Source organism: Chrysochloris asiatica, unplaced genomic scaffold (assembly GCF_000296735.1).
Source record: "Chrysochloris asiatica unplaced genomic scaffold, ChrAsi1.0 scaffold00437, whole genome shotgun sequence".
Lineage (NCBI taxonomy): Eukaryota > Metazoa > Chordata > Mammalia > Afrosoricida > Chrysochloridae > Chrysochloris > Chrysochloris asiatica.
In genome coordinates, this window is record NW_006408955.1 from 787,635 (window position 1) to 794,885 (window position 7,251).

The 7,251-nt window shown below is 39.2% G+C and overlaps 1 pseudogene; it reads right to left on the minus strand.

The window, feature by feature from the left end:
* Positions 1–2,398: 2,398 nt before the first annotated feature.
* Positions 2,399–3,858, minus strand: LOC102836558 (annotated as a pseudogene).
* Positions 3,859–7,251: the final 3,393 nt, after the last annotated feature.

Genomic DNA, 7,251 nt, shown 5'->3' on the forward strand with positions numbered 1-7,251 from the left:
TATTAAAGTACCTCACTTCTGCAGGGTCTATAGGGCTTCTCTGATATTTATAGGGCTTTTATTATGATTTCTTTTGGCATATGAGAAAATTGAAGCGCCTGAGAAGTTATATGAGACAGAAATAAAGTAGTGATAGTTTAGACTAAAATTCAGGTCTTATAACTCCTAATCTAGAGCTCTTTCTCTAAGTGGCCATTTGAAGAATGAACTGTTCCACAGGGAACCCTACTGGAACTATGCTGTGCGTTACTGAAATGTAGTCATATGGCCAGGCCTTAATGACTGAGCTGTTGGAACCACTGACCCGCAGGTGAAAGGCTCTGTGGCCCATTACTCATCCCTTGGATCATGTACTCTCCCTCTAATAACATATTTAATGGAAACCCATCAGCTAAATGTTCAGTATGTCAAGCCTTAATATCACTTCCTTTACTGCCTTCCTGGAGATCATTATGCAGCTTCATAAGAAAATAGAAACATTTATGTTGACAGAGAAAAATTCAAAGTTGTTCTAGAAGTTCAAACAAATTCTTAATGTATGTTTGATGAGGATAGAAAAAAATTGTGGTAATAAAGTTTTTAGTTGCACACTATACTAACACAAATTCTCAAGAAAAAAAAAGGCTCACTCTGTTATATTCAATTTTGCTCTCTCAATAAAAAAATACTAAACATTTTACCTACAATCATTAGTGGTATGAAAGATGATGTTGTTAGGTGCCATCAAGTTGCGATGCTATGCACAACGGAATGAAACACTGTCCAGTCCTGCACCACATTTGCAATTGTTGTTATGTTTGAGCCCATTATTGCTACCATTGTGTCAATCCATCTCATGTGTGTGTGGGGGTCTTCCTCTTTTATGCCACCCCTCCATTTTACCAAGCATGGTGTTTTTCTCCAGGGACTGGTCCCTCCTGACAATATGTCAAAAGTATTAGAGATAAAATCTTACCATTCTCACTTCCTAGGAGAATTCTGGCCGTACTTCTCCCAAGACAGATTCATTTGTTCTTCTGGAAGTCCATGGTACGTTCAATATTCTTCACCACCAACAAAATTCAAACACACTGATTTTTCTACAGTCTTCTTTATACATTGTCCAACATTCACATGCATATGATCCATGGCTTGGATCATGCTCACCTTAGGCCTCTAACTGGCATCTTTGCTCTTTAACACTCTGTCGTTGTTTTTGTTAAGTGCCATCCAGTCAGTTCCAACTCAGCAATCTTATTCACAACAGAATGAAACACTGCCTGGTCTGGAACCATCCTCAAAATTGTTCTTAAGCTTGAGTCCATTTTTGCTGCCATGGTACCAATCTGTCTAATTGGGGGACTTTTCCTCTTTTTCTGCAGTCTTCTCTAATCATTGTCCAACTGCCACATGCATATGAAGCTATTGAAAATACTTGGGTTGGGTCAGGTGCACCTTAGTTCTCTGTCAAACTGACATCTTTGCTCTTGAATACTTTAAAGAGATCTTGTGCAGCAGATTTGCCTAATGCAATACATGATAATTAAGAAGACAATAAAGAAGGAAAAGATCAAACTGGATATCTTAAGAGACTCTGAAATTTACTCTCCAGTGTAGAAAGGCTAAAGCAAATAGAAGAAATGAGGATGTCAAAGAGCTGAACAGACAATTTCAAAGGGCAGCTTAAGAAGACAAAGTTAAGTATTACAATGAAATGTGCAAAGACCTGGAGTTAGAAAACCAAAAGGGAAGAACACACTCAGTATTAATGATATTGTCTGATGATTTCAGCATTCTATTGGGATACTTCTCTTTGGAATGGGCAAAATTTGGATCTCTTCCAATTGTCAGGTAGCTGCCTTCCAATTTCTTGGCATCAATGAATGAGTGCCTCCAGTGCTGCATCCGTTTGTTGAAATATTTCAATTTGTACTCCATCAATTCCCAGAGCCTTGTTTCTTTGTCAATAACTTAAGTACACCTAGGACATCTTCCTTAAGTACCTTGGGCTCTTGAACATATGCTACCTCTTGAAATGGTTGAACATCAACCATTTCTTTTTGGTACAGATGTTTTATGCATAATTCAACATTCAATATTTTCTTGTTTTTTTAAAAAAGATGAGTACATTAAGTGTACTCAATTATTTTCTTCATTCTCAGTTCTTCAGTTAATTGTGCAAGTATGATAAATTATTTTGTATTTTCTGTGGAGTTTAAATATAAAATAAATGTAAAATATACCTGTGGTTTAATGAACACCTGATGAAATTTTTTCTCCCTCTGAGAAATTCCTTTCAGTCTGGTTTCACCCCAGATTAGCCTTTTCACTTCTCCTAGGAAAAGTCTATTAAACCATTCAATGGATCTGGAACCCGTGAGAATAAGTTTAATTATACTAGATGTATTATTATTTTTTTTTAAATCTCAACAGAGAATAGCAATACAAAAGCATCGCCCAGGCCTCTCAATACTTTGGACCAAGCAGTTTTAAAGAAAGTTTTGTCTCCTTCATCTTTTGCAACCTTCTTGCAGCAATCAATACCCCAAAATACATACTATCAGCCCTTTCTGACCAGACTGTATCATCATCTTACAGCATACAATGTCAAAATTAGGACACCAGTCCCACGACCCCTGTCATGCTTTGTGCAATCATCATCCAGCTCACAAAAATGTTCACATTCTTGGTCTCAGACCTCATAGCATTTGCTGTATCATAGATTCTGAAATAAGCAGCCATATAGGTAATGATGCCCTGGACAGAGATGCTGAAGCCTTGCTCAAGACCTTTCAGGCCATCAGACTTGAAGATCTTAGTAAGACAGTCACCCAGACCACTGAACTCACACTGGTAAGCACCCGTGCCCACATCTGCAGCCAACTTGATCCTAGCAAAATCCAGCAGGTAGGCAAAGCAGAGGGAGATGGCCCCAGATGTTCCACCAGCAGAGCAGCACTTGAACTGCTTATGCCAATCCGTGCCCCCAGGAAGATTTGCTTGTACTTGTCCTTGAAGGCAAAGTTGAAAGCTTGGGTGGGGAAGCAACAGATCACATTGTCCAGATTACCAGAAAGCCCTGCTTCTTGGTGATTCTCATCACACAATTAACGATGCCTTCTCAACACTGATCTGTTTGTTGGCATGCTGTGCCTGCAACAAAAGCTTCACCCTCTCAATGGGCGTGACCGCTGTTTTGGAGACTGCAGAGGAGATGCCACCTGCCAGAAATCCTTCAGGAAGCTCAAAGCTTGATCATCCGTGGTGATTGCTGGGCCCTATGTATCTTCTGGTAACTGCGCTAGCACTAGCATTCTAGCTTCCACCTACACCCCAGCCAGGTACCACCGCCCAGTCTTTGCTCAGGGTCAGTCAATATTTTGCCCAGTGAATTCTTCAATATTTCAAGTGGAGGATTGAATTTTGCTTCCAGTTCTTTCTGCTTGTGACATGCTGAACATGTTCAAAATTTCTGCTTTGAAATTCCTTGCTCAGCTCTTTTACTTCCTCATTTCTTCTATTTGCTTTAGCATCTCAATGCTGGAAAGCAAGTTTCAGAGTCTTCTGGCATTCATTTTGATCTTTCCCTTATTTCTTTTTTTCTTAATGACCTTTTGACTTCTTCCTGTATGATGTTCTTGATGTCATCCCACAACTCTTCTGGTCCTTGGTCATTAGTAGCTAACACATCAAATCTGCTCTTGGAGCATACTGGGGTATATACACCTTGTGAGAATCCATTTCTGGCTTTTGGGCCTCAGGACCATAGCCTAGGAAGACACCATGATTAATTGGCATAACATAGTCCACAAAGATAGTGTTCGATATCTTACTTTTGTGAGCCCCAACTGGGAATCTTAAGAATCCATGAATGGCCATCTAAGGTGCCACTGTTTGTCTCTCCATGTCTGGGGGAAAAAAATAATGATGAAAAAATGAAGACACTTGTAAACCAAAGGAATATCAGTTTTCAAGATTCTGAGTCCAGAAAAATTAGATGGTGCCTGTGATACATCCTTGAGTGCTGAAAGTGATGAGGACTTAAACTACTTACTGATGAAGATCAAAGACCAGACTTCAATATGGATTACATCTCAATGTAAAGAAAGCAAAAATCCTCACCGCTGGACCAATAAACAACATTCTTATCAGTGGAGAAAAGATTGAAGTTGTCAAAGACTTAATTTTCTTGGATCAGCCATCAACACTCATGGAAGCAGCAGTCAAGAAATCAAATGACATATTGCATTAGGCAAATCAGTTGCACAAGACTTTTTAAAAATTATTGAAGAGCAAAGATGTCAGTTTGAGGATTAAGGTACACAAATGTGGACCAAGCAGGTATTTCAATAACCTAATATGCATGTGAAAGTTGGACAGTGTGAGCTGCCAAAAGAACAAACAGATCTGTGTTGGAAGAAGTGAAGCCAGAGTGTTTCTTGGAGGTCAGGATGGCCAAACTTCATTTCTCATACTTCAGACATATTGTCAGGAGGGACCAGTCATTGGATAGAGATATCATGTTTGATAAGGTGAAGGTTCAGAAAAAAGAGGAAGACCTCCAATGAGATGGATTGGCAATATGGCAGCATCAATGGGCTCAAGTGTATCAATGATTGTGAGGTTAGCTGAAGACTGGGCAGTGTTTTGTTCTGTTGTACATAGGGTCGCTATGAGTTGGTACTGAATCAATGGCACCTAACAGCAACAAAAAACCCAGCTACCACTACCAACTTTTCTGAAAGAAATCACATTAGAAGGCCCTATGTAGAGTGGGAGAAAATGGGAAGCAAACCTCAAAATATAAAAAATAGACCATCTTACTGGTCAAATAGAGACTGGTGGAACCCTGAGACTCTGGTCCTTGGTCATCCTTCAGATCTGTAACTGATCTCACCCTCGTGATTCAATTTTCATTCAAGGAATTGATTGATATATCAGAGGAACAATACTAGCAAGGTTCGCACACCATAGAATTGCCAATATTTGAGATCAAAAGGACAACATTTATTCAAGGATAAAATTCATAAGGGTTGGAAAAGAAGGAAGACTGGAAACAAGAAATATAGGAAGGAAGCTGGATAAATAAGGGGGTTGCAATCATTGTGATGAAACCAATTGTATGATTTGTTGAACATAGAACTGATGATCTGCTCTGTAAACCTTCTCTTATGTCACAGAAAAAAAAAAAAAAAAATTAAAAAAAAAACCAAAAAACACAAAACAACCTAGGGAGAAGTTCTGTTACATAGGGTGTGATAGAATAAATTGTGTCATCCTAAAATACGTGTCAGCTTGGCTGGGCCGTGATTTTCAGTGGTTTAGAATTTATGTAATGATGTAATATGGCAGTTATGTAAAGATGTAATCACTGCCCCCTGATGTGATCTGATGTGATCAGTTCTGATTTGATACAATTATCCTGTGTGTTCTAAATCCTCACTTAATGAGGCTGAAAGCAATCTACAGGATTATATTGTATCTTGATTCAATCTCTTTTCAGATATAAGAGAGATTAAATAAGCAATCAGAACTCAGAGGAACCTTCTAGCACCAAGAAATAAGAGCTGGGAGTGGAGGGCATCTGTGGGGCCTGGGGTCGCTGCACTGTGAAGTATAGATCCAGAGAAAACTTGGTGTCAATACACATAGAAATCTCCAAGGAATGCTGAGCCTATGGATACTGAAAGGAGGCAAGAACCTTTCCCCAGACCTGACAAAGAGGAAGTCTTCTCCAAAAGTCGGCATTCTAAACTTAGACTTCAAGCTTCCTAAACTGTGAGACACTAAATATCTGTTTGCTAAAGTCATCCACTGTTATAACTGTTGTTGTTAGGTGCCATTGAGTCAGTTCCAACTCATAATGACCTCATGTACAACAGAACAAAACACTGCCTTGTCCTATGCCATCCTCACAATCATGGTTAAGCTTGAGTTTATTGCTGCTCCTACTGTGTTGATCTGTCTCATTGAGAGTTTTCTTCTTTTTCACTGACACTCCACTTTACTAAGCATGATGTCCTTCTCCAGGGACTGGACCCTCCTAATAATATGTCCAAACTATGTACTATGGATTGGGTCAGGTGGACTTTAGTCCTCAAACCAACAACTTTGTTCTTGAACATTTAAAAAATGGCTTGTGTGCCAGGGTTGTATTCTTTCACTATACTTGTTCAATCTGTATGCTGAGAAAATAATCCAAGAAACTGGATTATATGAAACATAGCATCAGGATTGGAGAAAGACTTATTAACAATCTGCAATATGCAGATGATACAACACCACTGGAGCAATAAATAGCATCATGATAAATGGAGAAAAGATTGACGTTATCAAAGACTTCATTTTGCTCCGATCAACTATCAACACTTAAAGAAATCAAAAGACATTGCATTATGCAATTGTGCTGCACAACAGCACTTTAAAGTTTTGAAGAGCAAAGATGTCAGTTTGAGGACCGTGTGAAGATTGGACAGTGCATAAGGAAGACTGTAGAAGAATGGATACATTAGAATTATGGTGTTGTAGAAGAATATTAAAGGTATCATGAACTATTTAGAAGAATAAACAAACTTGTATTGGAAGAAATAAAACCAGTATGTTTCTTAGAAGTCAAGATTGCCAGCCTTTGTTTCTCATACTTTAGACATATTATTAGGAGGGACCAGACTCTGGAGAAGGACATGCTGGTAAACTGGGGGGTCAACAAAAAAGAGGGCGGTCCCCACCGAGATGAATTGGCACAATGGCAGCAGCAATGGACTTGAGCGTAGCAGTAACCCAGGATCTTCTAATGTTATCCCTCTCAGAACAATTGTTAGTGATAGCCAGGCAGCAGCTAGTTCTTCTGGCATCAGGATATTGAGGATTGATATTCACATAGTCCATTCATCCACTACATGAATTGATTCTAACGGTCTTCAATTTTCATCACTCTTCTTTCCTCTGAACAAGGAAAGTTGCACCTTACATGGCCGATCATGAGTCTTTAAGTTCCAAGTTGCTACTCTCAAAAGTAGGATGTAGGACAATGTTTTGGGAGACTTATTGTCATTAGGTTCCATTGAGTCAGTTCTGACTCATAGCGACCTTATGCACAATAGAATAAAACACTGCCCAGTCCTGCGACATCCTCACAATTGTTGTTAACTTTCAGTCCATTGTTGCTACCACTGCCACAATGCATCTTGTTGGGAGACTTTCTCTTTTTCATTGACCCTCCACGTTATCAAGCATGATGTTCTTCTCCAGAGACTGGTCCCTCCTGAAAAC